General features: G+C 38.3%; 1 long non-coding RNA gene across 1 annotated transcript in view; it reads left to right on the forward strand.

Moving 5' to 3' along the window:
- Positions 1-118: 118 nt before the first annotated feature.
- LOC137762339 (uncharacterized) overlaps positions 119-20,524 on the forward strand; it is a 46,836-nt gene continuing 26,430 nt past the window's right edge. The window contains exons 1-2 of the long non-coding RNA XR_011073538.1: positions 119-268; positions 1,438-1,535. This is a non-coding gene — a long non-coding RNA (uncharacterized lncRNA). The remainder of the gene's footprint in view (positions 269-1,437; positions 1,536-20,524) is intronic.

A 20,524-nucleotide genomic window follows, 5' to 3' on the forward strand; every position in this document is an offset into this window, starting at 1 on the left:
GGCCTCCGTGGCACTAGAAGCCTCGGAGAGCCCCCTACAGGCGGGAGGACCCGAAAGGAAAGTACTTCTGCTCAGATGGGCGGAGCTAGGGAGGCGGGGGCGGAAGTGGCGGTGATCCGCTGGCAAAGGCGGGTTCTTCGGCTTGCGCTGAGAGGGTGAGGTTTAGTGGGCTCTTCGTGTTTCTGGAGAAGTTATTTTAATAAAGGCTCGAGAACTCTGTTCTGTCACCATGGACACGGGATGTCGTTTAGACACTTATTGATTTGGGGTACGTAAATAGGTATACCAGATAAGCATTGTACACATGGGAACCAACCAGCAATTTTGGAACTAGGATATTGCCAGTTTTGTTAAAATTACCTGTCTTTTCCCATTCTATTACCTTGCTTTCCTCCAGAGGTAACACTCTCGTGTATTTTGGGTTTATTCCTTTGCTTTTAAAAATTTAATTTGTGTACATGTATGTTAACTTTGATAAACGGTTGAGCTTTACAAGGATAGTTTATTGTTATGTAATCGTCTGCAACTTTTTTTCGTTCAGCAATGTGCTTTTAAATCATACTAGGTTGTTGCATACATTTGTATGTAGCTGTACTTAATTTTACTGCTATACACTAGTTAGCAGTATATATACTGCTATACAATGTTACTTTGTGTGACAGTTTAATCCCTTCTGGTTCACAGGTTTTGTCATTAATTCGTATATAAAAATGCAAGAATTTTTCTAGAGTACAGCATATATCTAGAGACAATGTCTTCATCTACTCTAATTGTAATTGCTTTAAAGTCTTTGGTAATTGTAACATCTTGGTTATCTAGAGGTTGGTAGCTGTTGATTTTCCCTTAAAAGCTGGCCGTATTTTTCCAGTTCGTTATATATTGAGAAACTGTGATCCCCCGCCCCTCTGCCGCGCAGCTTTGGGGATCTTAGTTTCCCAACTAGGGATTGAACTCAGGCTCTTGGCAATGAAAGTGCAGAGTCCTAACCACTGGACTGCCAGGGAATTCCCGAGTAATTGTGATTTTTCTCCAAGACATTTTGATTTTATGTTGCATAGACTCTGGGTCCTGATAAAAGTCTTTGGGGAATGTTGATTTTTGTTTTGTTTTGTTTTAGGAGGCTGTCAATCCAGTTCGGTTCGTATCTCAAGTTGAGTCTGGGTGCTGGTTCCATATCAGTTCTGTTTTCAAAGGTTTTATTGTGCTGCTTTGAGTCTATTCTATACATAGAACACTCAGGAATATTTTGGAACTTGGGTAGTAATTTAAATTGTAGTTCAGTTAACATATCTTTGGCTGTGCAGCTTTTTGTCTGCCCTGCAGATGGTCAGTTCAGGTGTGAGCACAGGACTTATGTGGATTCATACATAGAATTAAGGAGTTCCCTTCTCCAGCTCACCCCTTTTTGATATTCCTCTCATATTCTTTGTTTTGCAGAGTCTCCTTTTCCTGCTCGAAATATGAGGTTTCTCTTGGAGTTTTAGCTTTGTGCCATAGCTACAGCCTCTGACTAGGGCCCACACTGGAGCAAAGAGGTGAGAGAAAAGACCAAAACAAAACAAAACATGAATTCCCTCCAAATTCTTTGGACTGCAGAAGCTCCTGTTCCCAGTTTCCTTGTCTAGAAAGACAGGGTTTTTCTTGGTGTTGTAGCTGTCCAAGCCTAGGCCCTAACTCTCAGGTCAAGCCCAGAGGGAAAAAAGGAGGAAAAAAGCCAAGTATTCCCCCACAGACTTTAGCTCACAGAAGCTCCCTTTCCCCATTCGTCTGGCTAGAAATATGGGATTTCTTTCTGTTTTTGCTTCCTTTGTGAAACCACGGTTTCACTGGGTGCCAGACCTCAGGTCAAAGCTGTGAGAGAAAGTAGAAAAAAAACCACACAGGGCATTTTTCTAAGTTTTGACTCTCCTCCCCAATCTGCCTGTTTTTGTTTACTTTTTAGAGTCCTCAGGTAGTTGCTTTTTGTATTTTGCCCTGAACTTTTAGTTGTAATCAGTAGGAAAGATAGGCGGTAGTGGTCTTACTCCATTTTGGCTGGCACTGCAAGTCAAGGAAATACAAATTACCACTATGCATCCATCAGAATGATTAAAATGAAAAATTTAGACAATACCAAGTGTTAGAGAGGGTGTCGAACAACTAGAATTCTTTTTTTTTTTTTTTTTTTTTTTTTTTTTTTTTTGGCCACACCTTGTGGCTTGTGGGATCTTAGTTCCCCGACCAGGAATCGAACCTGCGCCCTCGGCAGTGAAAGCACAGAGTCCTAACCACTGGACCACCAGGGAATTCCCACAACTAGAATTCTTATACACTGCTAGTGGAAGTGTCAGTTGATCGTTTACTTTGGAAAATGTTTGTCAGAATCTATTAAAACTGAACATATGCATACCCTATGACCATAAGATTCCACTCCCAAGTAGTATGTTCCCCACAGAAATGCACATATGTTCACTAAAGATGTATATAATAATGTTCATCGCTGCACTATTCATAATAGCCCCAAACTAGAAGTTCCTAATTACTTATAAATGGTAGCCTGGGTAAATAAACTGTTATATGTTCACACAGTGAAATTCTATATACAGCAATGACAATAAACAAATCGCAGCCACATTGAAGAGTATGGCTATTAGACACACACACACACACACACACACACACACACACAAATATTGAATTGAAAGAGCCAGATACACACTAGCACATGCTATATGATTCCATTTACATGAAGTTCAAAAGCAGGCCAAACTAAACTAGGATGAGGGTTACCCTAGGGAGTGAGGAGGAGATAATGACTGAAAGGGGACGTTAAGAGCTTTTTGGAGTTCTGGTAATATTCTTTGTCATGGTCTGGGTTTTGGTTCCATAAGTATGTTCATTTTATAAAAATTCATTTAACTGTGGCACTTATGATTTAGGCATTTTCTTAAAACTTCAATAAGTGTAAACAAATAAATTTGCCCATTTCACCATATCCCACCTATCCTTCTCATCCAGTAGATCCTGGCTAAATATTGTACTAACTTTAGGGGCAAAAGGAGTGATCACAGACCCCCCTGTGACATTCTGAGTATGATTGATACATGGATACCTTCTGGCCCTAATGGCGACTGAGGTTTCTTACAGTTGGGATGTTGAATCTGCCATAACTCATATTAAGATGTGTTACAAATCTATTAAGAAAAGATCTGTTCTCAGTTTTACAGTTAACTGAGGGTTTGAGGTGGCAATGATCTAACTTCTGAGGTTTACATTTCTAAACTAAGAGAATTTTCTTAAAATACAGAAAAATCAAGCAGATTTTGTTCTTGCATGTTCAGACACATGCAGGCAAAAAATCTGCTATTCAAAAACAATGAAAAATAACTTTATAAAGTTCCAAATCTTAAATTCACTGCATGAGTTACAATTGAAATATATTAAAATCATGTTTTTTTAACTGACCAGAATTTTTTAAAAAATTTATAATATATAAATCCTTGTGTTATAAAATATCTGGAATTATAACTTAACAAGCAACCATAAGATATTTGTTCTTGAAGTAAGTAGGTCTTACTCAGAAGAACAAGGAATTTAAATAAATAAATAAATCTGTGAACTTAATGCTCATAACTAAGTAATTCTCTAATTTTAATCTGGGAATTTGTGGAAAGTGAAAGTCACTTCTTAGGTCACTAGGACAGCAGTTACCCTAGGCAAAGTTGGGGAGTGTGTGAAGTTGTGACTGAGTTTTAGAGCAATAAATGCAGTCTGCAAGATGGAGGGCTGGGTGGCTGTGGCCTCCAGAAGGCACTCAGAATTAGAAATTGGGTAATAAAGTATCATTTGGAATTGAGGTTGGAAGGATTAGCATGTGACTGTTTAGATCAGCCATCTGAAAATAGAATTAATTAACTCACTCTAAAATCTGGTTTGTGTTTGTGATATTAAGGTGAACGGGACTCTTCCAAATCTGATCCATATTCCCAAGGGAATTATTTTAATAATAGCTGTTTACTGTATATTCGGTAGTGTGCTAAGAGCTTTACATCCATTGTCACATTTAGACTCCCAGCAGTCTTTAGGAAAGTTTTTTTTTTTTTTGGCCTCACTGCACAGCTTGTGGGATCCTAGTGCCCTGACCAGCCGACCAGGGATGGAACCCGCACCCTGACCCCACCCCACCCCCGCCTTGGAAGCATGGAATCCTAACTACTGGACTGCCAGGGGAGCCCCTAGGAAAGATATTATTAGCTTTGTTTACAGATAAGAAATCAAGGTTTAGAAACTGTAAGGACCTTGTGAAAGGCCATAAGGTGTAATATATGATGACTCTGGAGTCAGATTTCTTGGGTTCAAATCTCAGCTCTACTACTTGTTAAATATGTGACCTTAGGCAAATCACTTAAACTATTTGTATTTTGCCTCTTCATCTAGGAAACAGAGAGGGTGATAATAGTATCAGTATTTTAGAATTGCTAAAAGGATTAAGTGAGAAAGCTCACTTAGGTGCCTGATAAACAGAACTCAATAAATAATGGTTATTATTATTCAATTAAAGGCTCACAAGTAATAGATGCCAGAGGTGGTGAATAACATGCAGTTAAAGTTCCAAAAAGTTAATCAACTATAGTTAGTAAAATTTTTCTGGGAGAATCATATGTCAACAGAAAGATGACTTGAGATAAGTCTAGGATAACAGTAGACAAAATATAAGAATATATCTGGCAATGACCAGAATAGAAAGCTATTTGAGTTCAAGGACTACAGCTAACTTTTCAAAGAGAAATATTCCTAGAGTAGAGAAGGAATTTCAATTATCCTAACTTGAAAGAAAAATCCCTCAAGACTACTCATTCTCTTCTCATTATCATTGACCCTTGAACACAAGAGTTTGGACTGCACGGGTCTACTTATACACAAATTTTTTTTCAATAAACACACTACTACACAACCCAGGTTGGATGTGGACGGGAAGGCCAACTATTGAACTTGCGCATCCACCAATTTTAGTATCTGCCTAGGGTTCAGGAACCAATGCCCCCGAGGGCACCAGGGGACAACTGTGTATGCTCACCAAACAACCCTGTGATTGGTAATTTCCTCTCCTGAGTGCATTTAACCTACCATGGTGAAATACCCAGAGTGAATTCTCCATACAAGTTTTTCTTTCTAGATACAGCTCTCTTTATAGATTGATAAATTGACATTCTGAGGTGCATATTAGTTTCTTATGTGTCCTCTTAACATATTGATCCCCAAGAGGTTAATGTGCCCTGGTGGAAATGATAAACTTGAGTTTCCGAATCTACAAAGCTAAGAATCTGGCTTCGAATATTGTATTAGAGCTCTGTATGCTTGCAAGTAACAAAAATAAAAATAAAATGGCTTAAATCATGAAAGGGGGAAGGGAATTAATATTATAAAGAAAAGGTATTTGATGGAATAGGAAGGCAAGAATACAGCACAGATTCAGAAGGAGACTAAAAGAAGTCATCTCGCATCCAAGCAGCGTGCTTTCTCCTCTCTTGTCGCTGTCTCTGCTTACACATAATTTTCTTTTTGCGGACCAGTTTCCCCTGCTACTTAGTTCCAGGACAGACAGATGCAGTTACCACCCTTAGACCTGAGCAATAGGGACTATTAACCCATCCCTGCACCTCTAGGGGACGGGGTGTGGGGGACACTTTGGAGAACCTTCCTCCAAATGTTCTAAGTCCTCTGTGGTGCCTGGGACCATCTGGCAGGGCCTGGGAGGCAGAACCTAATCTTGTGTGGGTCCTGGAAATGGAAGCCCTGAAATGTTCTATTGTCTGCTGGGGACTGGCCAGGTTAGCAGGCCCTTCTGGGCAGGACACCCTAAATCTGTACCAGGATTTTATTGGCCTCAGTCCCTGTTTCTCCCTTTTAGGACCCTCTCGACAATACCCCCCTCTCACTGTGCATGGGATCCACCAGGTCCCCGAGAAGCTCTGGGACTTGCCTCTGTGGGGTGGCAGTTGGTTTTCATATCAGTTTTCTAGTGCTGTGTTAACAAATTACAAATTTAGCAGCTTAAAGCAACACAGTTCATTATCTGTCAGTTTCTGTCGGTCAGAAGTCTGAGTATGCCTTATTTTTGCTTAGGGTCTCACCAGATAGTAATCAAGGTATCAGCTGGGGGTGCAGTTTCATCTGAGGCTAAGGGACATCTCCCAAACTCATTCAGGTTGTTGATAAAATTTAGTTCCTAGTAGCTAGAGGACTGGGGTCCCTGTCTTCTTGCCAGATGTCAGCCAGGATTTTCTCTCAGCTCTCAGAGACTGCCCTCAGGCCCTGATCACACAGCCCTCTTGCAACATGGAGCTTACTTCGCCAAAGCCTGCAGGAGAATTTCTTTACAATCTGTTCCTGCGGCTCCTGCTACTACCATTACTATTACCACCATCACCACAAATGTAGTCTTGTATAACATAATGTAATCTTGGGAGAAATGATTCCATCACCTTTGCTCTATAGTATACCAATTAAAAAATTAAATTAAAGGAGTGACATGCCATCACATTAACAGGTCCTGCCCACTCTCAAAGGGAGGGTATAATACAGGGCATGTGTACCAGGGAGCAAGAATCTTAGGAGCCATCTTAAAGATTCTGCCTACCACAGCTCTTGAACAGCCAAATACTCCAGCAGATGTTCACTACATTCATCACTATCTCAAGGCATTGAGAAATCCTTAAAATAACTGTCCACCTTTTTCTTCTTCACATTCTTTTAAGAACAACATAGTTTATTATAGTGCTTGGGATGTGTGTGAATATCCATAGACATGCAAATCTCACATACCCCAAATATACGTCTCTAAGATTTTTTTGTCGCACAGATTTCTTTCTACAACTTAAAATTAATGTGCTGAAAGAAATGACGAAATTATTAAACATTGTTTACTTAGTACACTTTACAATTTGACATTCCTGGAAATTCAGTGGATTAAAAGATGTAAGTATACACACATATACATTTCACAGATATCCTACAATTTAAATACTCTTTTTGTTCTGTGCAATAGGAAATTATTGCCAGCTGGTGTTTCAGAGTCCTTTATAAATTAATTATAGTATTTACTAGCTATGTGGGAGTGGAGAATCTAATTAGGTCAAGGAGGCTGGCCCTGCTGGAGGCTGAAAGGCAAAGCAAGTATAAGGTGTCAGCTGCAAGTTTAATGCAGTACTTTCTAGACCACATGTGTTTAAAAAAAAAAGTGGGTAATTACTGAGATTACATGCAAATTTGTGGGAAAAATCATATCAGAATAAAAATTTGTTAGTCTACCATCAATCTATGACAAAGATATTTTAGCTGACACAGGACTTCACAGGTGTCCCATGTCACAGGAGGAATGCAATGCTTGATGCTAACAGCATATTCATTCATTAATTTATGCATTCACTCAACAAGACAAGGCTAGATGTAGCTACAAAGAGGACGATATCACAGCCTCTTTCTTTAAGGAACTCACAGACTGCAAATGAATACAGATGTGTAAAGAGATAGTTAAGAAGTAGTGTTGTAAGTGTAATATGGGCATAATTAGAGAGTATTATGGGCATTACACTGATGTAAATAACTAAAAACAATTTAAGTATACATTCTTTTCAAAAGAATTTTCAGTTTAGCGAAGTCAAGACCTTAAACCATGGCTCAAAAACCTCAAATGTGGGGCTTCCCTGGTGGCGCAGTGGTTGGGAGTCTGCCTGCTAATGCAGGGGACGCGGGTTCGAGCCCTGGTCCGGGAGGATCCTGCATGCCGCAGAGCGGCTGGGCCCGTGGGCCACAGTTGCTGAGCCTGCGCGTCTGGAGCCTGTGCTCCGCAGCGGGAGAGGCTGTGATGGTGACAGGCCCGCGCGCCGCGATGAGGAGTGGCCCCCGCTTGCCGCGGCTGGAGGGAGCCCTTGCACAGAGGCGAGGACCCAACACAGCCATAAATAAATAAAAATATATAAATTAAAAAAAAAAAACAACAAAAAACCTCAAATGTTTACAGGGACAAGGCAGTAGCATAAATGAGTAGAGCAGGCCAGTGTAAGACACTAGGTAGTGAAAGAGACTGTGACAGACTATTCAGAGACATTCCAATTTAACCTAAAAATAAATACTGTTTTAGCCAAACAAAAAAATGCCTGCTGGAGTATTAAGTCAGTAGGGTAGCTGTTTCTGCCCCCTGCCTAAGGTTAAAGAAATTCAGTTGCTGTGTTAGAATTTCTGTAGGCAAATGGATGTGAGGACATTAAGAGAATTGGATGGAAAATACTTGCTTGAGATATTCTTTGTAAGATTCCTTGTGAGGCTTTATTAGGCATTTCTTCGACTTTCCCACAGACCACAAGATTGAGTCTAGTTGTTCCCATTCTTTGCTGTCACTACTTGTTCTTTTGCCTTCATTCAGTGAGCCACAGGATATAACTGGAGAGTTTTTCACAGCTAGAATCTAGAGAAAAATAAAGTTTTGGAACAGGAAAGTTGTACATTGCTAGAAATCTTAAAAGTCTGTTATCTGGACAGATAGCAGACCGGACCAAAGCAGTCACAGTTTATATCTGCTTAATGTGCTTTCCTGTTGCAATCTCATACTCCAGGTGCTTCTAGGGGGGGAAGGTCAATCATGGTGCTCCCCTTAACCCCAAGCCCAGTGTGGGATTCTTGTCCCAGGCCATGCAATCAGAATGCCCGGTCTCCTGAAGGGGAGGAAGAAGTAAAGTAGCTGGCCTGTGACATTCCCTTACTTGACCTGAGAGATAGCACTAGGAAAAAGCAAAGAAGGGAGGTGATCTGGTCTAATCTCCTCAACTGGACTTCCAGGTAAATAGAGTAATGATTTTAGACAGGAGGAGGAGCCTTATCCACAGAATGCCCTGAGTAGGCTCTCCCTTGGTAAGGATTGCTTACAGTAAGTAGATCTGGAATCTATTGATTTATGGGACATGGCCTCCCAAGAGAATGTCATGTAAGCTGCACAACTCTCTGAGGTATAAAATGGAGATGTTTTAGAAATTACATGCTTCACTCTGTGAAATAACAATCTGCAAAGCTTCACACAGGTCTTGTCTATTATTCTGGGCTAGTGGATAGGAAGGACCTGGCAAGAATGTCCCAGACCTTTCACTGCTTTATCTTTGTCTCTTGATTGCCTGTACTCTTGGAATTTTTAGTAAAGCTTGATGCTAGGTAAAAATCTCTGATTTGTGTGAGTCTGACTTGATAATCCAATCCTGTGTGTTAGCTTGCCTGGTCATGGTGATTGGTTGAAGAATGAATATGTGCATCAGGAAAGACCAGTCAGAATTATTACCTAGGATTTGATTAGGAATGTTGGGAGAGAGAAGTTCTCTCTCCATTTGAGTTTCTAAGCTGGTAAATGGAAGTGTGAGAGCCAATATATAGAGAGAACCCACTCACAAAAAGAAGTCAAGGAGAGACAATGAGAGCTGATAGATGGAGGGAATTAAACGGGGGTGGGTAAGGGATGGGGAGAGAAAGTGAATTCTACCTCTAGTTCACACATAAACATTATTGGAACTTTAAATATTATTGCAACTGCTAAAACAGTATTTTTTTTGAATTTTTGAATTTTATTTTATTTATTTTTTATACAGCAGGTTCTCATTAGTTATCTATTTTATACATATTAGTGTATACATGTCAATCCCAGTCTCCCAGTTCATCCCACCACCACCCCGCCCCCAGCCACTTTCCCCCCTTGGCGTCCATACGTTTGTTCTCTACATCTGTGTCTCTATTTCTGCCCTTCAAACCGGTCATCTGTACCATTTTATAACAGTATTTTTAACTGTCTTACCCTATCAGTATGGAGGAATGCTCTTCTACCTTCCTCTTTTTTTGCCAGCTCTGTCCTGTGTGTAACCTCTTTTGGGGCTGTGTGGCAACGTAACACATAGTGGTTTGTGGCTTTGGCTTTGGCTTAGAAAGCAAAACTCTATTTTAGTAACTGTCCCTTTAGGTTGTAATTACCTATGTGTTTTATGTATCCCAAATTCCTCATAGATAGTGAGTAAGTCTTATTTATTTCTTTAATGTTAGTACCTGGAACATAGCACTCAATATTTGTAGAACACATGAAGAAAGGAATTTTATTTTTGCCATCATTGAAACTATGCACAAGCCTGACCAGTGTGAAATTGTATAGGCTTGATTCCCTCCCACTCCATACCAAATGTGCATAATTTATATTACTGGGTATCCAACAAAATGTTTGATTGTGATGAACGCTATTATAGTTAAGGCATGTCGCTAACATTTGCTGCAATAAACAAGGAATGACTACTTTAAATTGTTCCACAGTTTAGAGTAGTGGTTAAAATCATGGGCTTTTGGGACTGGAATTTCCGCTCTGCTGACAAAACTGGCCCTGCACCAATGGCTCCCCCTCCCCAACGTGACACGGCCCCAGGGTGGATACGGGAGAGGTAATTTTAAAAAACACAGCGGGACCAATTCTTCACTTTCACAGCAAAGGTCAAAATGCTACCTCTCAGTTTCCTCATCTGTATAGTAGGAATAATAATACATCATTTTGTTGTTGTCAGAATTAAATAAGTACTATATTTTAAACTCTTTGAGAGAAGAGTGTCTAGCACATAGTAAGTGCCACGTGTTTGCTGTGATTATTCTTATTGTTATTCTCCAAACTTCAGTTTTATCAGAGTCAAATGGGGATAGTATTACATATGTGTGTGAATTTCAAACAAGATGACGCATGTAAAATGCTTGACGGTAAATGCATAATAAGGAACAAGTATTAATAGCTATTAGTAGGGGAGTTAGATTAGTTGAATGTTACCACGTGTACCAAACATGTATTCCCAATTTTCAAAAACAAAATAATAATATAACTCATTTAACATTAAAGTACAGTCACACACATAATGTTGGTGTTAATGGTACAGGCATTGGAAACAGTTTGCCTGGGTTCAGATCTTGGCTTTACTACATATTATTTGTGTGATCTTGGGCAAGTTATTTAACTTCTCTGAGTCACCCCTATTAAAGGAGAATAATGATAGCATCTACTCCATAATGTGGGTCTGAAGATTAATTGAGGCAATACCTTTAAATTAATAAACACAATGCCAGGAAAATAGTAAGCAATCAATAAGTTTTGGTTCTTATTATCTCTCTGAGCCTCAATCCCATTCAGTCATGAAAATGAGGATAACAATATTTACCTGACCAGGCTGTTATGTGGATAAAATGTGATAGTGCTAGTGAAAATGTCTAGTAAATAATAGGTATTTGATAAATGTCAGTTTTCTTTCCCATTTCTATGATTCATGAAGCAACTTGGAATTTTACAACGCCTTCGGGTTATCAGTACAGATATCAATTATATTTCTACGTGTGTGGATATAGGATAAAAAGGATCAGGTAGAATTCGATCAGTGATACATATTAAATGTTGCTTATTGAATAAATATCATTCAGTTGGCTTATTAGCTGCTCTTATAAAAGTAGATTGTATCAGAAATACCCTATTTTGTATATTCTTCTGATTCATGTCATAGATAAATGGCAATTTATTCTATTTAGAGAAAGATAGAAAAGTAGACTGGTATTCCAGGTTTCTTGCAGCGAACATGGTGCACAATCTGCTACAACTGAAGGGGAATGTTATTAATCACAAGGTGCACGAGGAGGCAGAGGACTTCATTATGCTGTTTTGCTCCCACAACGTGCACCTGGAGCTTCTTAATGACTGTGCCCTTTGGAGACAGGTGGCACTCTGCAAAGTGTAAACCTCTCTAAACCTCTTCTTGTCTCAAACTGACACGTCTTCATGGCACTGTGTATAATCAGAGTCTTAAATGATGTGAAAGGCTTTGGTAGGACTATAATTAGTTGAAATAATTTTTTTCCTGGTCTCTAAGGAGTACACATGGCTAGAACAAGGGAAAGAAAGAATGTCAAGAAACAGCTGGGGGATAAATTCACATATTCATTGAAAAAGGCAAGCCTGTAAAAGATGGTATTGTGTACTGGGTGAACAAGCACAGTAGATGGCAGTTTAGTAACATAAAATATTATTATGTTATGTTTAGAAGTCATCTTTTTTAAAGACTATCTAGAAAAACATGCATCTTAAGTGTTATATATTTATTGTCATCTTTTTTGGGGGAAAGTTCTGTTAATGATCTCTGCTTACAGAAACAGATTGGTATAAACTTGTCAAATAGCATAGACTATAAGGGGACATTGGGGTGCTCGAGGATTTTTTCACCATATTTTATTAGCATCTATTCATTTTGAAGCATACATTTTTTGATATTTGAAGAGCTAAAGCACTTGGGAATGACTCTCAAATAAAATAACACCACAACCAACCGTTGTTTCCCCTGAAAAACTGGCTGAATATTTAATTGTTAAAATATTTAGCAAGTTAAAAACAGTATGGAAAAGGAGTAGAGACAGGATATCAGGAAGAAAGGTAAAATTCCCAAGAATATTTGAGTATTGAAAGGAGAAAAAATAAGAGCCCAACTTTCTCTGAGATACAAGCTCAAGACTGTGTCACTTGTTACATAGAATTCACCAAAAGTCCAGGCATTAGGAAAATTCTGATCCCAGAACAGAAAGCTGACAGTTCTTCCTAAGATGGAATCAGATCATTACACACGCTGTATTGGTTTAATTGAGCATACATTATTTCCTTCAGCAAAAAAATCTTCTGCCATGGTACCCTATTTTCTTGGGCACCAGTGCTTGACAGATTTCTCACACAAGTAAGCAGTTGAGAGTAAAACAATTTTGACATGAAATGTGCTTATACTTTGAAAGCCATTAAACAAGACTTGTTTGCTTATAATTTTCTAATAAAATAAAGGACCTTCTGTGGAAAGCAGTTTTAAAAACACATCATAACATTTTCAGTGTGTAGGTCTTGCAACGTTTGTTGCAATTTTCTAGTGACAGACACAGAACAATAAGATTTCTCCAACAGATGCTCAGTGCTGGGTACTCACATGTCACTCAAACTGACAAGATTTTAGGAAAAAAACACTTTCTTCCCTATGTTATCATTTTGAAATATCAACTATTGTGCATAATTCAATTTTGCTAAATTGAAAAGTATAGACTTCACAAAACATAATTTATTAACGGTAATATGATAGAATGAATTAGAAACACACCCTAAACAACTCACTAGACCTCATTCTACAAATTTGTGTGTCCCAGACAAAATTCTAATCCTACTTGCCTGGAGAAAATCTTTAGCTCAGTTGATGATAATATCACAGAATTTTGGAGCTGGGAAAAATACTTGTAGATCATGTATTTCAAGTTAGTGCCTAAGTTTCAGGATTTTCTCTTTTTATGTACTGGAACTATTTGGATTTAATTCATATTTAAATAATGTAGAGCCAGAACCATTCAGGCTACATAGTTTCTTTGTTCATTCATTCATTCATCCATTCTCTCAACAATTTATCGAGTATCTCACATGTACTGGTATATTCCAGGAACTATGTTAGAGATTGGTAATGCCATAATAAATATTTCACTATTCGTGTCTCTGAGGAGGAGATCAGAGTATAGCTGGACAGATAGACAAATGAATTAATAGCTATATTGTAGTGTGATAAAGGCTATGACAGGTTTGTATACAGTACTAAGGGAAAACAGATGAGGGAGCAATCTATGTCCTTGGGGGTTCTGAGAAGACAACACAGAGGGAATCATATTTGAGCCTGAGCAAGAATTCTCAGAGGAGAATTGAGGACTGAGTATGTAGGAAAGGAAATAGACATGAAGGCGGAAGAGTATGTTTGGAGAATGACAGTGTAAAATCTAGGGAATGGTGAGAAATGATGTACAGTTAGACTGTAAAGGTAAATCAGGGAAAGATGGCAAATATAAGATTCTAAAGAGTTTGGCATTACTTTTTTTTTTTTTTAGTTTGGCATTACTTTTGTGGGAAATGAACAATTGAAAAAATTTGAAGGTGAAGACAAGGATGTGATATGATTTGTATTTTTGAAAAGCTATCTCTGACACTGGTGTGAAAGGCAGTTTAGGCTAGATTAGTAATGGACATTTGAAGTACGTTTCAGTATTATGCTAGGGCAGTGAAAGTGACAATGGACAAAGGCATATTTTAAGATACCTATTTAAAAAAAAAAAAAGTTTATTTATTTATTTTGGCTGCTCCAGGTCTTAGTTGTGGCACATGGGATCTTCGTTGCGGCATGCGGACTCTTAGTTGCGGCATTTATGCGGGATCTAGTTCCCGACCAGGGATCGAACCCAGGTTCCCTGCATTGGGAGCTTGGAGTCTTACCCACTGGACCACCAGGGAAGTCCCAAGATACCTTTTAGAAGCAATTAATAGAGCTTTGTGGTCAGTTGCTTGGGAGAGTCGGGTGCTAAGGGAAGGGGAAAAAGTTAAGGATGGCTTCAAGAGGTCTAGTTTGCATGTTTAGTTTTGAGGGTTTGGATAGGCATTTATTTAATCCTCTTCACAAGCTTTTGAGGATTATAACAGATGACAAAAACTGAAGCTTTGAAAAGTTAAGTAATTTGCCAGTTATCATGTGGGTAGTAATCTATGAAGGACAGATTCAAGCACATTCTGTTTGACTAATCCCAGAACCCAAGCTTGTAACCATTGTGCTGTTTCTTTCTATACTGACCAAGTGGGCAGTGATGCCATTTACTGGGCTGGGAAATACAGGAGGAAAATCATGGTTTGAATAGAAAATAATCAGTTTGCGCTTTAACGTCTTGACTTTGATATATCCGAAAGACCAGAGAGTGGAGATATTCAGAAGAGAATTGGAAATAACAGTCCTGAAGCTCATGAAAGATATGGGGTGAGAAAGTTCAGATTAAGTGATGGTTGAAGCCATAAGAGTGACTCAGATAGCCCAGAGAATAGGTGTAGGGAAGAGGATTGAGCAGAAAGCTTTCAGTGGCTATGGAACAAAAGGATTCAGGGGGAGGAGACTGAGAAGGTGCACTCAAATGGCTGATTGGAAAACCAGAATAATATACTTACTTATAATACGCTTGTGGAGTACAGATTTACTTTTTCTCTCTTGAGCGTATGTTGGGCAGAAGGTTGGACCCTCATCATCTTAATTGTCCACTGTTGCTTTAAGAGCATTGTTGGAATTGTGAAAACCTGTCACTCACAGCCTCTCCTTTTCTGAAGTTCACAATCTCTCCCCATTCAGGATCACCATCTTCCACTCTACACAAATTCCATCATCATACTAGGCCACAAGTCCACATCCTCAATGATGCACCCACTCTTACCTCAATTCCTAGATTGTACCTGAGCCAACTTCACCTCCAACATGTTTCCATATTTTTCTAGAAACTGCTCCACTTGTGAAATATTTAACCATGAAATTCCAGTGACTGAGCATAGCGTCTTTATTTCTCCCTCTCTCCCTCCCACTAACTCAATTTAGATTCAACTTAGTTCACATCATATATTGAGTATCTATCATATGTTGTGTGCTAAGATTTAGGAGATACATATATATATATATATATGTATATATATATATATACATATATATATATATACACACATATATATATATATATACACACAAAATTGTACTGAGATATTTCACAGAATAGGAAGGGAGTGGATATGCAAACATTTTTTGCAATCCTAGTGTGATAAGTAAAATAATAGAGGTATATTTTAGGTACAGTAGTGTGATACAGTGGAAAGTTTGAGCAGTTGCACTTGAGTTGAAAATGGGAGATATATCATTAATCTATAATTATATAACTAAAACCCTACATTTAGTGGCTTAAAATAGCACTGATTTATTTCTTACCATTCTGTGGGTTGACTGGGCTCCACCTGCATTCAACTGGTGGCTGAAATGGGCAGGAAGGGCCAGGAAGGTCTTATTTACATGTCTGGGGGTATGGGTGCTATATGTCAACTCTCCTCCCTTGGCCTTCTTCTCTGCATGATGTCTCTACTCCATGCAGGATAGCCTGAAATTTATAGTATGCTAGTTGTGTTAAGCTGGAACTGGTACAGTGCCAGTTCTTTAGCATTCTATTGGCCTGCCCATAATCAAGGGTTTTTTGTTGGAGTAATGGCATGAGTGTACTGGGATGGGATGAAAATTGGCAGCTCTTTTTTGCAGACAGATTACCACAGGAGACTTTAAAAAGGAAAAGATTCTTGAGATGAGTCTTGAAGGCTGAGAAGTCCATCAGGTGAATGGGGATTTAGGAGAAGAGAAGGAGCTCTTCAGAAAGAACAGCAGTGACTTGAAAACAGGAAGCAGCATAGTCATTGGGTATGCCAGGACATGTGGATTCCTGGGAGTATTTGGGGGAAGGAATAAGAAATGAACTGGCTAGGCAAACATGATTATAGAAAGCCTTGTTATCAGAAGTAAATTAAACTCTTCTTCCAGGCCGCAGAATGCCCTTCTGCAGGTTTTATGCAGGGAAGCAGCTGCTCTTCACTCTCATTGATTCTTCTACTTTCTTTGCTTCATATGTTCTTGATCGATAAGCCTCCTTTGGCTTCATTTCCTTATTCAATCCAGCTGTCAACCCATGGTACTTCAGCTGAATCTCTCTCACCAGTGCTCTCAGTTCTCAACACTCATATGACCTTGTTATTCCATTATCCTAATCCTCAATTCTAGAATAATCTAACCATCTGTTTGTGCTGATCCTGGAACTAGGCATTGAGTAATACTGAAACAAATCATATAACCATGTTGATTGCCTGCCTTATACATTTATGATTTCCAACTACTGACTCTCAGTATTGTCTAGCAAATCTTAACATATCCTTACCCATTCCCTATGCTGGTAATTTTTTACTACTCTTAACAACTTTTGCACTTAATGCTGCACTGTTTTCTCTTAAGAGATTACCTTGAATACTTCACAGAGGAAATAGCTGTGATAGTTGTGAAAAATTTCCTTCACAACATCTCCTTGAAGTTCATTTATTCTTTCTCCTTCTGGATCATCCTGTTTCTTTCCTTCCAAATTCCTGCTATCATCCTAGGACTTATTTTACTTCTTCTATACCTCCAAATGTGTTTCTGACACATGGTATACATGTAGTAAATATGAATTAATGATCAATTTCTATTTGCCAATATTATGATTTCTTGTTAGCCTTCATCTTGCTTATGGTGTGGAGACACATTCCATTTTAAGGTCCTGTCCCTGGCTCTGTGGAAACTTTCAAACCACACATACAAGTGGACATAATGGCTGAGATTCTGTACTCCACAAATTTCTTCCAAAATCAATCTTATTCTATTTACATTTTGGTTTGTTGGAGCCTTGCTGTACCAGTCAATAAATATATTGGATACTATCACTGATTATATATATATGAACTTTTTTGGAAATTATGTTACTAAATAAAAATGATTATTATTTTTATTATGTTCTTCTTAAAGTGTGGTGCCATTTAACATATGATAATCACAGATGTTTACAACAACAAAACTTTCTCATATGCTAGACAGACTATTACACAGGCAGGAACCGTGGTCTACTGGCATATAATAGATAATACATTTTTGTGGAGTGAATAGATGAATGTTCCTGATATGTAACCCAGTCACAATTTTCTAAATGAACATAGAATGTATTTCTGATATTTCAAATTAAATTGCCATCCATCATTAGGGCTTGGACTTTTCACACATTCTAAGTGACCGTTGCTATTGTTTTGCGGTTTTTTTTACTTTAAAAAATTTTTTTAAAACACCTTTATTGGAGTATAATTGCTTTACAATGTTGTGTTACTTTCTGCTATATAACAAAATGAATCAGCTGTATGTATACATATATCCTTGTATCTCCTCCCTCTTGCGTCGCCCTCCCACCCTCCCTATCCCACCCCTCTAGGTGGTCACAAAGCATCGAGCTGATCTTCCTGTGCTATGCAGCTTCTTCCCACTAGCTATCTATTTTACATTTGGTAGTGTATATATGTCAATGCTACTCTTTCGCTTCGTCCCAGCTTACCCTTCCCCATCCCCGTATCCTCAAGTCCATTCTCTACGTCTGCTCTTTATTCCTGTCCTACCCCTAGATTCTTCAGAACCATTTCTTTTTTTTTTTTTTTGTAGATTCCATATATATGTGTTAGCATATGGTATTTGTTTTTCTCTTTCTGACTTATTTCACTCTGTATGACAGACTCTAGGGCTATCCACCTCACTACAAATAACTCAATTTCATTTCTTTTTATGGCTGAGTAATATTCTATTGTATATATGTGCCACATCTTCTTTATCCATTCATCTGTCGATGGACACTTAGGTTGCTTCCATGTCCTGGCTATTGTAAATAGAGCTGCAATGAACATTGTGGTACATGAATCTTTGAAATACAGTTTTCTCAGGGTACATGACCAGTAGTGGGATTGCTGGGTCGTATGGTAGTTCTATTTTCAGTTTTTTAAGGAACCTCCATACTGTTCTCCATAGTGGCTGTATCAATTTACATTCCCACCAACAGTGTAGGAGGGTTCCCTTTTCTCCACACCCTCTCCAGCATTTATTGTTTGTAGATTTTTGGATGATGGCCATTCTGACTGGTGTGAGGTAATACCTTATTATAGTTTTAATTTGCATTTCTCTAATGATTAGTGATGTTGAGCATCCTTTCATGTGTTTGTTGGCCATCTGTATATCTTCTTTGGAGAAATGTCTGTTTAGGTCTTCTGCCCATTTTTGGACTGCGTTATTTCCTTTTTTGATATTGAGCTGGGTGAGCTTCTTGTATACTTTGGAAATTAATCCTTTGTCAGTTGCTTCGTTTGAAAATATTTTCTCCCATTCTGAGGGTTGTCTTTTTGTCTTGTTTATGGTTTCCTTTGCTGTGCAAAAGCTTGTGTTTCATTAGGTACCATTTCTTTATTTTTGTTTTTATTTCCGTTTCTCTAGGAGGTGGGTCAAAAAGGATCTTGCTGTGATTTATGTCATAGAGTGTTCTGCCTGTGTTTTCCTCTAATTGTTTTATAGTGTCTGGCCTTACATTTATGTCTTTAATCTATTTTGAGTTTATTTTTGTGTATGGTGTTAGGGAGTGTTCTAGTTTCATTCTTTTACGTGTAGCTGTCCAGTTTTCCCAACACCATTTATTGAAGAGGCTATCGTCTCTCCATTGTATATTCTTACCTCATTTATCAAAGATAAGGTGACCATTTGTGCATGGGTTTATCTCTGGGCTTTCTATCCTGTTCCATTGGTCTATATTTGTTTTTGTGCCAGTACCATACTGTCTTGATTACTGTAGCTTTGTAGTATAGTCTGAAGTCAGGGAACCTGATTCCTCTAGCTCCATTTCTCTTTCTCATGACTGCTTTGGCTATTCGGGGTCTTCTGTGTTTCCATACAAATTGTGAAATTTTTTGCTCTAGTTCTGTGAAAAACGCCACTGGTAGTTTGATAGGGATTGCATTGAATCTGTAGATTGCTTTGGGTAGTAGAGTCATTTTCACAGTGTTAATTCTTCCAATCCAAGAACATGGTATATCTCTCCATCTGTTTGTTTTGTCTTTAATTTCTTTCATCTGTGTCTTACGGTTTTCTACATACAGGTCTTTTGTCCCCTTAGGTAGGTTTATTCCTAGGTATTTTATTCTTTTGGTTGTAAGTGGGAGTGTTTCCTTAATTTCACTTTCAGATTTTTCATCTTTAGTGTATAGGAAGGCAAGAGATTTCTGTGCATTAATTTTGTATTCTGCTACTTTACCAAATTCATTGATTAGCTCTACTAGTTTTCTGGTAGCATCTTTAGGATTCTCTATATATAGTGTCATGTTATCTGCCAACAGTGACAGTTTTACTTCTTCTTTTCTGATTTGGATTCCTTTTATTTCTTTTTCTTCTCTGATTGCTGTGGCTAAAACTTCCAAAACTATATTGAATAATAGTGGTGAGAGTGGGCAACCTTGTCTTGTTCCTGATCTTAGTGGAAATGGTTTCAGTTTTTCACCATTGAGAACGATGTTGGCTGTGGGTTTGTCATATATGGCCTTTATTATGTTGAGGTAGGTTCCCTCTATGCCTACTTTCTGGAGAATTTTTATCCTAAATGAGTGTTGAATTTGGTCAAAAGCTTTGTCTGCATCTATTGAGATGATCATATGGTTTTTATCATTCAATTTGTTAATTTGGTGTATCACATTGATTGATTTGTGTATATTGAAGAATCCTTGCATTCCTGGGATAAACCCCACTTGATCATTTTCATTTTGGATGATCTGTCCACTGGTGAAAGTGGGGTGTTAAAGTCCCGTACTATTACTGTGTTACTGTCAATTTCCCCTTTTATGACTGTTAGCATTTGCCTTATGTATTGAGGTGCTCCTATGGTGGGTGCATAAATATTTACAATTGTTATATCTTTTTGTTGGATTGATTCCTTGATCATTATGTAGTGTTCTTCTTTGTCTCTTGTAATAGTCTTTGTTTTAAAGTCTATTTTTTCTGATATGAGAATTGCTACTTCAGCTTTCTTTTGATTTCCATTTGCA

The sequence above is a fragment of the Eschrichtius robustus genome, chromosome 3, assembly GCF_028021215.1.
Source record: "Eschrichtius robustus isolate mEscRob2 chromosome 3, mEscRob2.pri, whole genome shotgun sequence".
Classification (NCBI taxonomy): domain Eukaryota; kingdom Metazoa; phylum Chordata; class Mammalia; order Artiodactyla; family Eschrichtiidae; genus Eschrichtius; species Eschrichtius robustus.